This window comes from Euwallacea fornicatus, unplaced genomic scaffold (assembly GCF_040115645.1).
Source record: "Euwallacea fornicatus isolate EFF26 unplaced genomic scaffold, ASM4011564v1 scaffold_82, whole genome shotgun sequence".
Lineage (NCBI taxonomy): Eukaryota > Metazoa > Arthropoda > Insecta > Coleoptera > Curculionidae > Euwallacea > Euwallacea fornicatus.
In genome coordinates, this window is record NW_027096050.1 from 284,017 (window position 1) to 304,435 (window position 20,419).

Genomic DNA, 20,419 nt, shown 5'->3' on the forward strand with positions numbered 1-20,419 from the left:
ACAAAAGTTGTGTGTTTGAGAATGAAAGTACTATTTTTCTGGGAAATTCAACAAGATGCAATCATGATGTGTTGTGTCATCTTAACGATCTCGTCGAGCTGATTAATTTTACACTTTGTTTAAGACAGTTGGTCATCATTTGTCGAAGTTAACGAGATACAAAATTTGAAAAGTCACAAAAGTTGTCTGTTTGAGCACATAAAGTACTATTTTTCTGGGAAATTCAACAAGATGCAATCATGATGTGTTGTGTCATCTTAACGATCTCGTCGAGCTGATTAATTTTACACTTTGTTTAAGACAGTTGGTCATCATTTGTCGAAGTTAACGAGATACAAAATTTGAAAAGTCACAAAAGTTGTCTGTTTGAGCACATAAAGTACTATTTTTCTGGGAAATTCAACAAGATGCAATCATGATGTGTTGTGTCATCTTAACGATCTCGTCGAGCTGATTAATTTGACACTTTGTTTAAGACAGTTGGTCATCATTTGTCGAAGTTAACGAGATTCAAAATTTGAAAAGTCACACAATTTGAGTGTTTGAGCATATAAAGTACTATTTTTCTGGGAAATTCAACAAGATGCAATCATGATGTGTTGTGTCATCTTAACGATCCCGTCGAGCTGATTAATTTGACACTTTGTTTAAGACATTTGGTCATAATTTGTCGAAGTTAACGAGATTCAAAATTTGAAAAGTCACACAATTTGAGTCTTTGAGCATATAAAGTACTATTTTTCTGGGAAATTCAACAAGATGCAATCATGATGTGTTGTGTCATCTTAACGATCTCGTCGAGCTGATTAATTTTCCACTTTGTTTAAGACATTTTGTCATCATTTGTCGAAGTTATCGAGAATCAAAATTTGAAAAGTCACACAATTTGAGTGTTTGAGCATATAAAGTACTATTTTTCTTGGAAATTCAACAAGATGCAATCATGATGTGTTGTGTCATCTTAACGATCCCCTCGAGCTGATTAATTTGACACTTTGTTTAAGACATTTGGTCATCATTTGTCGAAGTTATCGAGAATCAAAATTTGAAAAGTCACACAATTTGAGTGTTTGAGCATATAAAGTACTATTTTTCTTGGAAATTCAACAAGATGCAATCATGATGTGTTGTGTCATCTTAACGATCTCGTCGAGCTGATTAATTTTCCACTTTGTTTAAGACATTTTGTCATCATTTGTCGAAGTTATCGAGATTCAAAATTTGAAAAGTCACACAATTTGAGTGTTTGAGCATATAAAGTACTATTTTTCTTGGAAATTCAACAAGATGCAATCATGATGTGTTGTGTCATCTTAACAATCCCGTCGAGCTGATTAATTTGACACTTTGTTTAAGACAGTTGGTCATCATTTGACGAAGTTATCGAGCTTCAAAATTTGAAAAGTCACAAAAGTTGTCTGTTTGAGCACATAAAGTACTATTTTTCTGGGAAATTCAACAAGATGCAATCATGATGTGTTGTGTCATCTTAACGATCTCGTCGAGCTGATTAATTTGACACTTTGTTTAAGACAGTTGGTCATCATTTGTCGAAGTTAACGAGATTCACAATTTGAAAAGTCACACAATTTGAGTGTTTGAGAACAAAGTACTATTTTTCTGGGAAATTCAACAAGATGCAATCATGATGTGTTGTGTCATCTTAACGATCCCCTCGAGCTGATTAATTTGACACTTTGTTTAAGACATTTGGTCATAATTTGTCGAAGTTATCGAGATTCAAAATATGAAAAGTCGCACAATTTGAGTGTTTGAGAACAAAGTACTATTTTTCTGGGAAATTCAACAAGATGCAATCATGATGTGTTGTGTCATCTTAAAGATCTCGTCGAGCTGATTAATTTGACACTTTGTTTAAGACATTTGGTCATCATTTGTCGGAGTTATCGAGCTTCAAAATTTGAAAAGTCACAAAAGTTGTGTGTTTGAGAATTAAAGTACTATTTTTCTGGGAAATTCAACAAGATGCAATCATGATGTGTCGTGTCATCTTAACGATCCCATCGAGCTGATTAATTTGACACTTTGTTTAAGACATTTGGTCATCATATGTCGAAGTTATCGAGATCCATAATATGAAAAGTCGCACAATTTGACTGTTTGAGCACATAAAGTACTATTTTTCTGGGAAATTCAACAAGATGCAATCATGATGTGTTGTGTCATCTTAACGATCCCGTCGAGCTGATTAATTTGACACTTTGTTTAAGACATTTGGTCATCATTTGTCGAAGTTAACGAGATTCAAAATTTGAAAAGTCGCACAATTTGAGTGTTTGAGCACATAAAATACTATTTTTCTGGGAAATTCAACAAGATGCAATCATGATGTGTTGTGTCATCTTAACGATCCCATCGAGCTGATTAATTTGACACTTTGTTTAAGACATTTTGTCATCATTTGTCGAAGTTATCGAGCTTCAAAATTTGAAAAGTCACAAAAGTTGTGTGTTTGAGAATTAAAGTACTATTTTTCTGGGAAAGTCAACAAGATGCAATCATGATGTGTTGTGTCATCTTAACAATCCCGTCGAGCTGATTAATTTGACACTTTGTTTAAGACATTTGGTCATCATTTGTCGAAGTTATCGAGCTTCAAAATTTGAAAAGTCACAAAAGTTGTGTGTTTGAGAATTAAAGTACTATTTTTCTGGGAAAGTCAACAAGATGCAATCATGATGTGTTGTGTCATCTTAACAATCCCGTCGAGCTGATTAATTTGACACTTTGTTTAAGACATTTGGTCATAATTTGTCGAAGTTAACGAGATTAAAAATTTGAAAAGTCACACAATTTGAGTGTTTGAGCACATAAAATACTATTTTTCTGGGAAATTCAACAAGATGCAATCATAATGTGTTGTGTCATCTTAACGATCCCATCGAGCTGATTAATTTGACACTTTGTTTAAGACATTTGGTCATAATTTGTCGAAGTTAACGAGATTCAAAATTTGAAAAGTCACACAATTTGAGTGTTTGAGCATATAAAGTACTATTTTTCTGGGAAATTCAACAAGATGCAATCATGATGTGTTGTGTCATCTTAACGATCTCGTCGAGCTGATTAATTTTACACTTTGTTTAAGACAGTTGGTCATCATTTGTCGAAGTTAACGAGATACAAAATTTGAAAAGTCACAAAAGTTGTCTGTTTGAGCACATAAAGTACTATTTTTCTGGGAAATTCAACAAGATGCAATCATGATGTGTTGTGTCATCTTAACGATCCCGTCGAGCTGATTAATTTGACACTTTGTTTAAGACAGTTGGTCATCATTTGACGAAGTTATCGAGCTTCAAAATTTGAAAAGTCACAAAAGTTGTCTGTTTGAGCACATAAAGTACTATTTTTCTGGGAAATTCAACAAGATGCAATCATGATGTGTTGTGTCATCTTAACGATCTCGTCGAGCTGATTAATTTTACACTTTGTTTAAGACAGTTGGTCATCATTTGTCGAAGTTAACGAGATACAAAATTTGAAAAGTCACAAAAGTTGTCTGTTTGAGCACATAAAGTACTATTTTTCTGGGAAATTCAACAAGATGCAATCATGATGTGTTGTGTCATCTTAACGATCTCGTCGAGCTGATTAATTTGACACTTTGTTTAAGACAGTTGGTCATCATTTGTCGAAGTTAACGAGATTCACAATTTGAAAAGTCACACAATTTGAGTGTTTGAGAACAAAGTACTATTTTTCTGGGAAATTCAACAAGATGCAATCATGATGTGTTGTGTCATCTTAACGATCCCCTCGAGCTGATTAATTTGACACTTTGTTTAAGACATTTGGTCATAATTTGTCGAAGTTATCGAGATTCAAAATATGAAAAGTCGCACAATTTGAGTGTTTGAGAACAAAGTACTATTTTTCTGGGAAATTCAACAAGATGCAATCATGATGTGTTGTGTCATCTTAAAGATCTCGTCGAGCTGATTAATTTGACACTTTGTTTAAGACATTTGGTCATCATTTGTCGGAGTTATCGAGCTTCAAAATTTGAAAAGTCACAAAAGTTGTGTGTTTGAGAATTAAAGTACTATTTTTCTGGGAAATTCAACAAGATGCAATCATGATGTGTCGTGTCATCTTAACGATCCCATCGAGCTGATTAATTTGACACTTTGTTTAAGACATTTGGTCATCATATGTCGAAGTTATCGAGATCCATAATATGAAAAGTCGCACAATTTGACTGTTTGAGCACATAAAGTACTATTTTTCTGGGAAATTCAACAAGATGCAATCATGATGTGTTGTGTCATCTTAACGATCCCGTCGAGCTGATTAATTTGACACTTTGTTTAAGACATTTGGTCATCATTTGTCGAAGTTAACGAGATTCAAAATTTGAAAAGTCGCACAATTTGAGTGTTTGAGCACATAAAATACTATTTTTCTGGGAAATTCAACAAGATGCAATCATGATGTGTTGTGTCATCTTAACAATCCCGTCGAGCTGATTAATTTGACACTTTGTTTAAGACATTTGGTCATAATTTGTCGAAGTTAACGAGATTAAAAATTTGAAAAGTCACACAATTTGAGTGTTTGAGCACATAAAATACTATTTTTCTGGGAAATTCAACAAGATGCAATCATAATGTGTTGTGTCATCTTAACGATCCCATCGAGCTGATTAATTTGACACTTTGTTTAAGACATTTGGTCATAATTTGTCGAAGTTAACGAGATTCAAAATTTGAAAAGTCACACAATTTGAGTGTTTGAGCATATAAAGTACTATTTTTCTGGGAAATTCAACAAGATGCAATCATGATGTGTTGTGTCATCTTAACGATCTCGTCGAGCTGATTAATTTTACACTTTGTTTAAGACAGTTGGTCATCATTTGTCGAAGTTAACGAGATACAAAATTTGAAAAGTCACAAAAGTTGTCTGTTTGAGCACATAAAGTACTATTTTTCTGGGAAATTCAACAAGATGCAATCATGATGTGTTGTGTCATCTTAACGATCCCGTCGAGCTGATTAATTTGACACTTTGTTTAAGACAGTTGGTCATCATTTGACGAAGTTATCGAGCTTCAAAATTTGAAAAGTCACAAAAGTTGTCTGTTTGAGCACATAAAGTACTATTTTTCTGGGAAATTCAACAAGATGCAATCATGATGTGTTGTGTCATCTTAACGATCTCGTCGAGCTGATTAATTTTACACTTTGTTTAAGACAGTTGGTCATCATTTGTCGAAGTTAACGAGATTCAAAATTTGAAAAGTCACACAATTTGAGTGTTTGAGCATATAAAGTACTATTTTTCTGGGAAATTCAACAAGATGCAATCATGATGTGTTGTGTCATCTTAACGATCTCGTCGAGCTGATTAATTTTCCACTTTGTTTAAGACATTTTGTCATCATTTGTCGAAGTTATCGAGAATCAAAATTTGAAAAGTCACACAATTTGAGTGTTTGAGCATATAAAGTACTATTTTTCTTGGAAATTCAACAAGATGCAATCATGATGTGTTGTGTCATCTTAACAATCCCGTCGAGCTGATTAATTTGACACATTGTTTAAGACATTTGATCATAATTTGTCGAAGTTAACGAGATTCAAAATTTGAAAAGTCACACAATTTGAGTGTTTGAGCATATAAAGTACTATTTTTCTTGGAAATTCAACAAGATGCAATCATGATGTGTTGTGTCATCTTAACGATCCCGTCGAGCTGATTAATTTGACACTTTGTTTAAGACATTTGGTCATCATTTGTCGGAGTTATCGAGCTTCAAAATTTGAAAAGTCACAAAAGTTGTGTGTTTGAGAATTAAAGTACTATTTTTCTGGGAAAGTCAACAAGATGCAATCATGATGTGTTGTGTCATCTTACAGATCTCGTCGAGCTGATTAATTTGACACTTTGTTTAAGATATTTGGTCATCATTTGTCGAAGTTAACGAGATTCAAAATTTGAAAAGTCACACAATTTGAGTGTTTGAGCATATAAAGTACAATTTTTCTTGGAAATTCAACAAGATGCAATCATGATGTGTTGTGTCATCTTAACGATCCCGTCGAGCTGATTAATTTGACACTTTGTTTAAGACATTTGGTCATCATTTGTCGAAGTTATCGAGAATCAAAATTTGAAAAGTCACACAATTTGAGTGTTTGAGCATATAAAGTACTATTTTTCTTGGAAATTCAACAAGATGCAATCATGATGTGTTGTGTCATCTTAACGATCCCGTCGAGCTGATTAATTTGACACTTTGTTTAAGACATTTGGTCATCATTTGTCGGAGTTATCGAGCTTCAAAATTTGAAAAGTCACAAAAGTTGTGTGTTTGAGAATTAAAGTACTATTTTTCTGGGAAAGTCAACAAGATGCAATCATGATGTGTTGTGTCATCTTACAGATCTCGTCGAGCTGATTAATTTGACACTTTGTTTAAGATATTTGGTCATCATTTGTCGAAGTTAACGAGATTCAAAATTTGAAAAGTCACACAATTTGAGTGTTTGAGCATATAAAGTACTATTTTTCTGGGAAATTCAACAAGATGCAATCATGATGTGTTGTGTCATCTTAACAATCCCGTCGAGCTGATTAATTTGACACTTTGTTTAAGACATTTGGTCATAATTTGTCGAAGTTAACGAGATTCAAAATTTGAAAAGTCACACAATTTGAGTGATTGAGCATATAAAGTACTATTTTTCTTGGAAATTCAACAAGATGCAATCATGATGTGTTGTGTCATCTTAACGATCCCGTCGAGCTGATTAATTTGACACTTTGTTTAAGACATTTGGTCATCATTTGTCGAAGTTAACGAGATTCAAAATTTGAAAAGTCACACAATTTGAGTGTTTGAGCATATAAAGTACAATTTTTCTTGGAAATTCAACAAGATGCAATCATGATGTGTTGTGTCATCTTAACGATCCCGTCGAGCTGATTAATTTGACACTTTGTTTAAGACATTTGGTCATCATTTGTCGAAGTTATCGAGAATCAAAATTTGAAAAGTCACACAATTTGAGTGTTTGAGCATATAAAGTACTATTTTTCTTGGAAATTCAACAAGATGCAATCATGATGTGTTGTGTCATCTTAAAGATCTCGTCGAGCTGATTAATTTGACACTTTGTTTAAGACATTTGGTCATCATTTGTCGGAGTTATCGAGCTTCAAAATTTGAAAAGTCACAAAAGTTGTGTGTTTGAGAATTAAAGTACTATTTTTCTGGGAAAGTCAACAAGATGCAATCATGATGTGTTGTGTCATCTTACAGATCTCGTCGAGCTGATTAATTTGACACTTTGTTTAAGATATTTGGTCATCATTTGTCGAAGTTAACGAGATTCAAAATTTGAAAAGTCACACAATTTGAGTGTTTGAGCATATAAAGTACAATTTTTCTTGGAAATTCAACAAGATGCAATCATGATGTGTTGTGTCATCTTAACAATCCCGTCGAGCTGATTAATTTGACACATTGTTTAAGACATTTGATCATAATTTGTCGAAGTTAACGAGATTCAAAATTTGAAAAGTCACACAATTTGAGTGTTTGAGCATATAAAGTACTATTTTTCTTGGAAATTCAACAAGATGCAATCATGATGTGTTGTGTCATCTTAACGATCCCGTCGAGCTGATTAATTTGACACTTTGTTTAAGACATTTGGTCATCATTTGTCGGAGTTATCGAGCTTCAAAATTTGAAAAGTCACAAAAGTTGTGTGTTTGAGAATTAAAGTACTATTTTTCTGGGAAAGTCAACAAGATGCAATCATGATGTGTTGTGTCATCTTACAGATCTCGTCGAGCTGATTAATTTGACACTTTGTTTAAGATATTTGGTCATCATTTGTCGAAGTTAACGAGATTCAAAATTTGAAAAGTCACACAATTTGAGTGTTTGAGCATATAAAGTACAATTTTTCTTGGAAATTCAACAAGATGCAATCATGATGTGTTGTGTCATCTTAACGATCCCGTCGAGCTGATTAATTTGACACTTTGTTTAAGACATTTGGTCATCATTTGTCGAAGTTATCGAGAATCAAAATTTGAAAAGTCACACAATTTGAGTGTTTGAGCATATAAAGTACTATTTTTCTTGGAAATTCAACAAGATGCAATCATGATGTGTTGTGTCATCTTAACGATCCCGTCGAGCTGATTAATTTGACACTTTGTTTAAGACATTTGGTCATCATTTGTCGGAGTTATCGAGCTTCAAAATTTGAAAAGTCACAAAAGTTGTGTGTTTGAGAATTAAAGTACTATTTTTCTGGGAAAGTCAACAAGATGCAATCATGATGTGTTGTGTCATCTTACAGATCTCGTCGAGCTGATTAATTTGACACTTTGTTTAAGATATTTGGTCATCATTTGTCGAAGTTAACGAGATTCAAAATTTGAAAAGTCACACAATTTGAGTGTTTGAGCATATATAGTACAATTTTTCTTGGAAATTCAACAAGATGCAATCATGATGTGTTGTGTCATCTTAACAATCCCGTCGAGCTGATTAATTTGACACATTGTTTAAGACATTTGATCATAATTTGTCGAAGTTAACGAGATTCAAAATTTGAAAAGTCACACAATTTGAGTGTTTGAGCATATAAAGTACTATTTTTCTTGGAAATTCAACAAGATGCAGTCATGATGTGTTGTGTCATCTTAACGATCCCGTCGAGCTGATTAATTTGACACTTTGTTTAAGACATTTGGTCATCATTTGTCGGAGTTATCGAGCTTCAAAATTTGAAAAGTCACAAAAGTTGTGTGTTTGAGAATTAAAGTACTATTTTTCTGGGAAAGTCAACAAGATGCAATCATGATGTGTTGTGTCATCTTACAGATCTCGTCGAGCTGATTAATTTGACACTTTGTTTAAGATATTTGGTCATCATTTGTCGAAGTTAACGAGATTCAAAATTTGAAAAGTCACACAATTTGAGTGTTTGAGCATATAAAGTACAATTTTTCTTGGAAATTCAACAAGATGCAATCATGATGTGTTGTGTCATCTTAACGATCCCGTCGAGCTGATTAATTTGACACTTTGTTTAAGACATTTGGTCATCATTTGTCGAAGTTATCGAGAATCAAAATTTGAAAAGTCACACAATTTGAGTGTTTGAGCATATAAAGTACTATTTTTCTTGGAAATTCAACAAGATGCAATCATGATGTGTTGTGTCATCTTAACGATCCCGTCGAGCTGATTAATTTGACACTTTGTTTAAGACATTTGGTCATCATTTGTCGGAGTTATCGAGCTTCAAAATTTGAAAAGTCACAAAAGTTGTGTGTTTGAGAATTAAAGTACTATTTTTCTGGGAAAGTCAACAAGATGCAATCATGATGTGTTGTGTCATCTTACAGATCTCGTCGAGCTGATTAATTTGACACTTTGTTTAAGATATTTGGTCATCATTTGTCGAAGTTAACGAGATTCAAAATTTGAAAAGTCACACAATTTGAGTGTTTGAGCATATAAAGTACAATTTTTCTTGGAAATTCAACAAGATGCAATCGTGATGTGTTGTGTCATCTTAACAATCCCGTCGAGCTGATTAATTTGACACATTGTTTAAGACATTTGATCATAATTTGTCGCAGTTAACGAGATTCAAAATTTGAAAAGTCACACAATTTGAGTGTTTGAGCATATAAAGTACTATTTTTCTGGGAAATTCAACAAGATGCAATCATGATGTGTTGTGTCATCTTAACGATCTCGTCGAGCTGATTAATTTTCCACTTTGTTTAAGACATTTTGTCATCATTTGTCGAAGTTATCGAGATTCAAAATTTGAAAAGTCACACAATTTGAGTGTTTGAGCATATAAAGTACAATTTTTCTTGGAAATTCAACAAGATGCAATCATGATGTGTTGTGTCATCTTAACGATCCCGTCGAGCTGATTAATTTGACACTTTGTTTAAGACATTTGGTCATAATTTGTCGAAGTTAACGAGATTCAAAATTTGAAAAGTCACACAATTTGAGTGTTTGAGCATATAAAGTACTATTTTTCTTGGAAATTCAACAAGATGCAATCATGATGTGTTGTGTCATCTTAACGATCCCGTCGAGCTGATTAATTTGACACTTTGTTTAAGACATTTGGTCATCATTTGTCGAAGTTATCGAGATTCAAAATATGAAAAGTCGCACAATTTGAGTGTTTGAGCACATAAAGTACTATTTTGCTGGGAAATTCAACAAGATGCAATCATGATGTGTTGTGTCATCTTAACAATCCCGTCGAGCTGATTAATTTGACACTTTGTTTAAGACATTTGGTCATAATTTGTCGAAGTTAACGAGATTCAAAATTTGAAAAGTCACACAATTTGAGTGATTGAGCATATAAAGTACTATTTTTCTTGGAAATTCAACAAGATGCAATCATGATGTGTTGTGTCATCTTAACGATCCCGTCGAGCTGATTAATTTGACACTTTGTTTAAGACATTTGGTCATAATTTGTCGAAGTTAACGAGATTCAAAATTTGAAAAGTCACACAATTTGAGTGTTTGAGCATATAAAGTACTATTTTTCTTGGAAATTCAACAAGATGCAATCATGATGTGTTGTGTCATCTTAACGATCCCGTCGAGCTGATTAATTTGACACTTTGTTTAAGACATTTGGTCATCATTTGTCGAAGTTATCGAGATTCAAAATATGAAAAGTCGCACAATTTGAGTGTTTGAGCACATAAAGTACTATTTTGCTGGGAAATTCAACAAGATGCAATCATGATGTGTTGTGTCATCTTAACGATCCCATCGAGCTGATTAATTTGACACTTTGTTTAAGACATTTGGTCATCATTTGTCGAAGTTATCGAGATTCAAAATATGAAAAGTCGCACAATTTGAGTGTTTGAGCACATAAAGTACTATTTTTCTGGGAAATTCAACAAGATGCAATCATGATGTGTTGTGTCATCTTAACGATCCCCTCGAGCTGATTAATTTGACACTTTGTTTAAGACATTTGGTCATCATTTGTCGAAGTTATCGAGATTCAAAATATGAAAAGTCGCACAATTTGAGTGTTTGAGAACATAAAGTACTATTTTTTTGGGAAATTCAACAAGATGCAATCATGATGTGTTGTGTCATCTTAAAGATCTCGTCGAGCTGATTAATTTGACACTTTGTTTAAGACATTTGGTCATCATTTGTCGGAGTTATCGAGCTTCAAAATTTGAAAAGTCACAAAAGTTGTGTATTTGAGCACATAAAGTACTATTTTGCTGGGAAATTCAACAAGATGCAATCATGATGTGTTGTGTCATCTTAACAATCCCGTCGAGCTGATTAATTTTCCACTTTGTTTAAGACATTTGGTCATAATTTGTCGAAGTTAACGAGATTCAAAATTTGAAAAGTCACACAATTTGAGTGTTTGAGCATATAAAGTACTATTTTTCTTGGAAATTCAACAAGATGCAATCATGATGTGTTGTGTCATCTTAACGATCCCGTCGAGCTGATTAATTTGACACTTTGTTTAAGACATTTGGTCATAATTTGTCGAAGTTAACGAGATTCAAAATTTGAAAAGTCACACAATTTGAGTGTTTGAGCACATAAAGTACTATTTTTCTGGGAAATTGAACAAGATGCAATCATGATGTGTTGTGTCATCTTAACGATCCCGTCGAGTTGATTAATTTGACACTTTGTTTAAGACATTTGTTCATAATTTGTCGAAGTTAACGAGATTCAAAATTTGAAAAGTCACACAATTTGAGTGTTTGAGCATATAAAGTACTATTTTTCTGGGAAATTCAACAAGATGCAATCATGATGTGTTGTGTCATCTTAACGATCTCGTCGAGCTGATTAATTTTCCACTTTGTTTAAGACATTTTGTCATCATTTGTCGAAGTTATCGAGATTCAAAATTTGAAAAGTCACACAATTTGAGTGTTTGAGCATATAAAGTACTATTTTTCTTGGAAATTCAACAAGATGCAATCATGATGTGTTGTGTCATCTTAACGATCTCGTCGAGCTGATTAATTTTCCACTTTGTTTAAGACATTTTGTCATCATTTGTCGAAGTTATCGAGCTTCAAAATTTGAAAAGTCACAAAAGTTGTGTGTTTGAGAATTAAAGTACTATTTTTCTGGGAAAGTCAACAAGATGCAATCATGATGTGTTGTGTCATCTTACAGATCTCGTCGAGCTGATTAATTTGACACTTTGTTTAAGATATTTGGTCATCATTTGTCGAAGTTAACGAGATTCAAAATTTGAAAAGTCACACAATTTGAGTGTTTGAGCATATAAAGTACTATTTTTCTGGGAAATTCAACAAGATGCAATCATGATGTGTTGTGTCATCTTAACAATCCCGTCGAGCTGATTAATTTGACACTTTGTTTAAGACATTTGGTCATAATTTGTCGAAGTTAACGAGATTCAAAATTTGAAAAGTCACACAATTTGAGTGTTTGAGCATATAAAGTACTATTTTTCTTGGAAATTCAACAAGATGCAATCATGATGTGTTGTGTCATCTTAACGATCCCGTCGAGCTGATTAATTTGACACTTTGTTTAAGACATTTGGTCATAATTTGTCGAAGTTAACGAGATTCAAAATTTGAAAAGTCACACAATTTGAGTGTTTGAGCATATAAAGTACTATTTTTCTGGGAAATTCAACAAGATGCAATCATGATGTGTTGTGTCGTCTTAACGATCTCGTCGAGCTGATTAATTTTCCACTTTGTTTAAGACATTTTGTCATCATTTGTCGAAGTTATCGAGAATCAAAATTTGAAGTCACACAATTTGAGTGTTTGAGCATATAAAGTACTATTTTTCTTGGAAATTCAACAAGATGCAATCATGATGTGTTGTGTCATCTTAACGATCCCGTCGAGCTGATTAATTTGACACTTTGTTTAAGACATTTGGTCATCATTTGTCGAAGTTATCGAGAATCAAAATTTGAAAAGTCACACAATTTGAGTGTTTGAGCATATAAAGTACTATTTTTCTTGGAAATTCAACAAGATGCAATCATGATGTGTTGTGTCATCTTAACGATCCCGTCGAGCTGATTAATTTGACACTTTGTTTAAGACATTTGGTCATCATTTGTCGGAGTTATCGAGCTTCAAAATTTGAAAAGTCACAAAAGTTGTGTGTTTGAGAATTAAAGTACTATTTTTCTGGGAAAGTCAACAAGATGCAATCATGATGTGTTGTGTCATCTTACAGATCTCGTCGAGCTGATTAATTTGACACTTTGTTTAAGATATTTGGTCATCATTTGTCGAAGTTAACGAGATTCAAAATTTGAAAAGTCACACAATTTGAGTGTTTGAGCATATAAAGTACAATTTTTCTTGGAAATTCAACAAGATGCAATCATGATGTGTTGTGTCATCTTAACAATCCCGTCGAGCTGATTAATTTGACACATTGTTTAAGACATTTGATCATAATTTGTCGAAGTTAACGAGATTCAAAATTTGAAAAGTCACACAATTTGAGTGTTTGAGCATATAAAGTACTATTTTTCTTGGAAATTCAACAAGATGCAATCATGATGTGTTGTGTCATCTTAACGATCCCGTCGAGTTGATTAATTTGACACTTTGTTTAAGACATTTGTTCATAATTTGTCGCAGTTAACGAGATTCAAAATTTGAAAAGTCACACAATTTGAGTGTTTGAGCATATAAAGTACTATTTTTCTTGGAAATTCAACAAGATGCAATCATGATGTGTTGTGTCATCTTAACAATCCCGTCGAGCTGATTAATTTGACACTTTGTTTAAGACATTTGGTCATCATTTGTCGAAGTTAACGAGATTCAAAATTTGAAAAGTCACACAATTTGAGTGTTTGAGCATATAAAGTACTATTTTTCTTGGAAATTCAACAAGATGCAATCATGATGTGTTGTGTCATCTTAACAATCCCGTCGAGCTGATTAATTTGACACTTTGTTTAAGACATTTGGTCATAATTTGTCGAAGTTAACGAGATTCAAAATTTGAAAAGTCACACAATTTGAGTGATTGAGCATATAAAGTACTATTTTTCTTGGAAATTCAACAAGATGCAATCATGATGTGTTGTGTCATCTTAACGATCCCGTCGAGCTGATTAATTTGACACTTTGTTTAAGACATTTGGTCATAATTTGTCGAAGTTAACGAGATTCAAAATTTGAAAAGTCACACAATTTGAGTGTTTGAGCATATAAAGTACTATTTTTCTTGGAAATTCAACAAGATGCAATCATGATGTGTTGTGTCATCTTAACGATCCCGTCGAGCTGATTAATTTGACACTTTGTTTAAGACATTTGGTCATAATTTGTCGAAGTTAACGAGATTCAAAATTTGAAAAGTCACACAATTTGAGTGTTTGAGCATATAAAGTACTATTTTTCTTGGAAATTCAACAAGATGCAATCATGATGTGTTGTGTCATCTTAACGATCCCGTCGAGCTGATTAATTTGACACTTTGTTTAAGACATTTGGTCATCATTTGTCGAAGTTATCGAGATTCAAAATATGAAAAGTCGCACAATTTGAGTGTTTGAGCACATAAAGTACTATTTTGCTGGGAAATTCAACAAGATGCAATCATGATGTGTTGTGTCATCTTAACAATCCCGTCGAGCTGATTAATTTGACACTTTGTTTAAGACATTTGGTCATAATTTGTCGAAGTTAACGAGATTCAAAATTTGAAAAGTCACACAATTTGAGTGATTGAGCATATAAAGTACTATTTTTCTTGGAAATTCAACAAGATGCAATCATGATGTGTTGTGTCATCTTAACGATCCCGTCGAGCTGATTAATTTGACACTTTGTTTAAGACATTTGGTCATAATTTGTCGAAGTTAACGAGATTCAAAATTTGAAAAGTCACACAATTTGAGTGTTTGAGCATATAAAGTACTATTTTTCTTGGAAATTCAACAAGATGCAATCATGATGTGTTGTGTCATCTTAACGATCCCGTCGAGCTGATTAATTTGACACTTTGTTTAAGACATTTGGTCATCATTTGTCGAAGTTATCGAGATTCAAAATATGAAAAGTCGCACAATTTGAGTGTTTGAGCACATAAAGTACTATTTTGCTGGGAAATTCAACAAGATGCAATCATGATGTGTTGTGTCATCTTAACGATCCCATCGAGCTGATTAATTTGACACTTTGTTTAAGACATTTGGTCATCATTTGTCGAAGTTATCGAGATTCAAAATATGAAAAGTCGCACAATTTGAGTGTTTGAGCACATAAAGTACTATTTTGCTGGGAAATTCAACAAGATGCAATCATGATGTGTTGTGTCATCTTAACGATCCCGTCGAGCTGATTAATTTGACACTTTGTTTAAGACATTTGGTCATCATTTGTCGAAGTTATCGAGAATCAAAATTTGAAAAGTCACACAATTTGAGTGTTTGAGCATATAAAGTACTATTTTTCTTGGAAATTCAACAAGATGCAATCATGATGTGTTATGTCATCTTAACGATCCCGTCGAGCTGATTAATTTGACACTTTGTTTAAGACATTTGGTCATCATTTGTCGGAGTTATCGAGCTTCAAAATTTGAAAAGTCACAAAAGTTGTGTGTTTGAGAATTAAAGTACTATTTTTCTGGGAAAGTCAACAAGATGCAATCATGATGTGTTGTGTCATCTTACAGATCTCGTCGAGCTGATTAATTTGACACTTTGTTTAAGATATTTGGTCATCATTTGTCGAAGTTAACGAGATTCAAAATTTGAAAAGTCACACAATTTGAGTGTTTGAGCATATAAAGTACAATTTTTCTTGGAAATTCAACAAGATGCAATCATGATGTGTTGTGTCATCTTAACAATCCCGTCGAGCTGATTAATTTGACACATTGTTTAAGACATTTGATCATAATTTGTCGAAGTTAACGAGATTCAAAATTTGAAAAGTCACACAATTTGAGTGTTTGAGCATATAAAGTACTATTTTTCTTGGAAATTCAACAAGATGCAATCATGATGTGTTGTGTCATCTTAACGATCCCGTCGAGTTGATTAATTTGACACTTTGTTTAAGACATTTGTTCATAATTTGTCGCAGTTAACGAGATTCAAAATTTGAAAAGTCACACAATTTGAGTGTTTGAGCATATAAAGTACTATTTTTCTGGGAAATTCAACAAGATGCAATCATGATGTGTTGTGTCATCTTAACGATCTCGTCGAGCTGATTAATTTTCCACTTTGTTTAAGACATTTTGTCATCATTTGTCGAAGTTATCGAGATTCAAAATTTGAAAAGTCACACAATTTGAGTGTTTGAGCATATAAAGTACTATTTTTCTTGGAAATTCAACAAGATGCAATCATGATGTGTTGTGTCATCTTAACAATCCCGTCGAGCTGATTAATTTGACACTTTGTTTAAGACATTTGGTCATCATTTGTCGAAGTTAACGAGATTCAAAATTTGAAAAGTCACACAATTTGAGTGTTTGAGCATATAAAGTACTATTTTTCTTGGAAATTCAACAAGATGCAATCATGATGTGTTGTGTCATCTTAACAATCCCGTCGAGCTGATTAATTTGACACTTTGTTTAAGACATTTGGTCATAATTTGTCGAAGTTAACGAGATTCAAAATTTGAAAAGTCACACAATTTGAGTGTTTGAGCATATAAAGTACTATTTTTCTTGGAAATTCAACAAGATGCAATCATGATGTGTTGTGTCATCTTAACGATCCCGTCGAGCTGATTAATTTGACACTTTGTTTAAGACATTTGGTCATAATTTGTCGAAGTTAACGAGATTCAAAATTTGAAAAGTCACACAATTTGAGTGATTGAGCATATAAAGTACTATTTTTCTTGGAAATTCAACAAGATGCAATCATGATGTGTTGTGTCATCTTAACGATCCCGTCGAGCTGATTAATTTGACACTTTGTTTAAGACATTTGGTCATAATTTGTCGAAGTTAACGAGATTCAAAATTTGAAAAGTCACACAATTTGAGTGTTTGAGCATATAAAGTACTATTTTTCTTGGAAATTCAACAAGATGCAATCATGATGTGTTGTGTCATCTTAACGATCCCGTCGAGCTGATTAATTTGACACTTTGTTTAAGACATTTGGTCATAATTTGTCGAAGTTAACGAGATTCAAAATTTGAAAAGTCACACAATTTGAGTGTTTGAGCATATAAAGTACTATTTTTCTTGGAAATTCAACAAGATGCAATCATGATGTGTTGTGTCATCTTAACGATCCCGTCGAGCTGATTAATTTGACACTTTGTTTAAGACATTTGGTCATCATTTGTCGAAGTTATCGAGATTCAAAATATGAAAAGTCGCACAATTTGAGTGTTTGAGCACATAAAGTACTATTTTGCTGGGAAATTCAACAAGATGCAATCATGATGTGTTGTGTCATCTTAACAATCCCGTCGAGCTGATTAATTTGACACTTTGTTTAAGACATTTGGTCATAATTTGTCGAAGTTAACGAGATTCAAAATTTGAAAAGTCACACAATTTGAGTGATTGAGCATATAAAGTACTATTTTTCTTGGAAATTCAACAAGATGCAATCATGATGTGTTGTGTCATCTTAACGATCCCGTCGAGCTGATTAATTTGACACTTTGTTTAAGACATTTGGTCATAATTTGTCGAAGTTAACGAGATTCAAAATTTGAAAAGTCACACAATTTGAGTGTTTGAGCATATAAAGTACTATTTTTCTTGGAAATTCAACAAGATGCAATCATGATGTGTTGTGTCATCTTAACGATCCCGTCGAGCTGATTAATTTGACACTTTGTTTAAGACATTTGGTCATCATTTGTCGAAGTTATCGAGATTCAAAATATGAAAAGTCGCACAATTTGAGTGTTTGAGCACATAAAGTACTATTTTGCTGGGAAATTCAACAAGATGCAATCATGATGTGTTGTGTCATCTTAACGATCCCATCGAGCTGATTAATTTGACACTTTGTTTAAGACATTTGGTCATCATTTGTCGAAGTTATCGAGATTCAAAATATGAAAAGTCGCACAATTTGAGTGTTTGAGCACATAAAGTACTATTTTTCTGGGAAATTCAACAAGATGCAATCATGATGTGTTGTGTCATCTTAACGATCCCCTCGAGCTGATTAATTTGACACTTTGTTTAAGACATTTGGTCATCATTTGTCGAAGTTATCGAGATTCAAAATATGAAAAGTCGCACAATTTGAGTGTTTGAGAACATAAAGTACTATTTTTTTGGGAAATTCAACAAGATGCAATCATGATGTGTTGTGTCATCTTAAAGATCTCGTCGAGCTGATTAATTTGACACTTTGTTTAAGACATTTGGTCATCATTTGTCGGAGTTATCGAGCTTCAAAATTTGAAAAGTCACAAAAGTTGTGTATTTGAGCACATAAAGTACTATTTTGCTGGGAAATTCAACAAGATGCAATCATGATGTGTTGTGTCATCTTAACAATCCCGTCGAGCTGATTAATTTTCCACTTTGTTTAAGACATTTGGTCATAATTTGTCGAAGTTAACGAGATTCAAAATTTGATAAGTCACACAATTTGAGTGTTTGAGCATATAAAGTACTATTTTTCTTGGAAATTCAACAAGATGCAATCATGATGTGTTGTGTCATCTTAACGATCCCGTCGAGCTGATTAATTTGACACTTTGTTTAAGACATTTGGTCATAATTTGTCGAAGTTAACGAGATTCAAAATTTGAAAAGTCACACAATTTGAGTGTTTGAGCACATAAAGTACTATTTTTCTGGGAAATTGAACAAGATGCAATCATGATGTGTTGTGTCATCTTAACGATCCCGTCGAGTTGATTAATTTGACACTTTGTTTAAGACATTTGTTCATAATTTGTCGAAGTTAACGAGATTCAAAATTTGAAAAGTCACACAATTTGAGTGTTTGAGCATATAAAGTACTATTTTTCTGGGAAATTCAACAAGATGCAATCATGATGTGTTGTGTCATCTTAACGATCTCGTCGAGCTGATTAATTTTCCACTTTGTTTAAGACATTTTGTCATCATTTGTCGAAGTTATCGAGATTCAAAATTTGAAAAGTCACACAATTTGAGTGTTTGAGCATATAAAGTACTATTTTTCTGGGAAATTCAACAAGATGCAATCATGATGTGTTGTGTCATCTTAACGATCCCGTCGAGCTGATTAATTTGACACTTTGTTTAAGACATTTGGTCATAATTTGTCGAAGTTAACGAGATTCAAAATTTGAAAAGTCACACAATTTGAGTGTTTGAGCACATAAAGTACTATTTTTCTGGGAAATTGAACAAGATGCAATCATGATGTGTTGTGTCATCTTAACGATCCCGTCGAGTTGATTAATTTGACACTTTGTTTAAGACATTTGTTCATAATTTGTCGAAGTTAACGAGATTCAAAATTTGAAAAGTCACACAATTTGAGTGTTTGAGCATATAAAGTACTATTTTTCTGGGAAATTCAACAAGATGCAATCATGATGTGTTGTGTCATCTTAACGATCTCGTCGAGCTGATTAATTTTCCACTTTGTTTAAGACATTTTGTCATCATTTGTCGAAGTTATCGAGCTTCAAAATTTGAAAAGTCACAAAAGTTGTGTGTTTGAGAATTAAAGTACTATTTTTCTGGGAAAGTCAACAAGATGCAATCATGATGTGTTGTGTCATCTTACAGATCTCGTCGAGCTGATTAATTTGACACTTTGTTTAAGATATTTGGTCATCATTTGTCGAAGTTAACGAGATTCAAAATTTGAAAAGTCACACAATTTGAGTGTTTGAACATATAAAGTACTATTTTTCTGGGAAATTCAACAAGATGCAATCATGATGTGTTGTGTCATCTTAACAATCCCGTCGAGCTGATTAATTTGACACTTTGTTTAAGACATTTGGTCATAATTTGTCGAAGTTAACGAGATTCAAAATTTGAAAAGTCACACAATTTGAGTGTTTGAGCATATAAAGTACTATTTTTCTTGGAAATTCAACAAGATGCAATCATGATGTGTTGTGTCATCTTAAAGATCTCGTCGAGCTGATTAATTTGACACTTTGTTTAAGACATTTGGTCATCATTTGTCGGAGTTATCGAGCTTCAAAATTTGAAAAGTCACAAAAGTTGTGTATTTGAGCACATAAAGTACTATTTTGCTGGGAAATTCAACAAGATGCAATCATGATGTGTTGTGTCATCTTAACAATCCCGTCGAGCTGATTAATTTTCCACTTTGTTTAAGACATTTGGTCATAATTTGTCGAAGTTAACGAGATTCAAAATTTGATAAGTCACACAATTTGAGTGTTTGAGCATATAAAG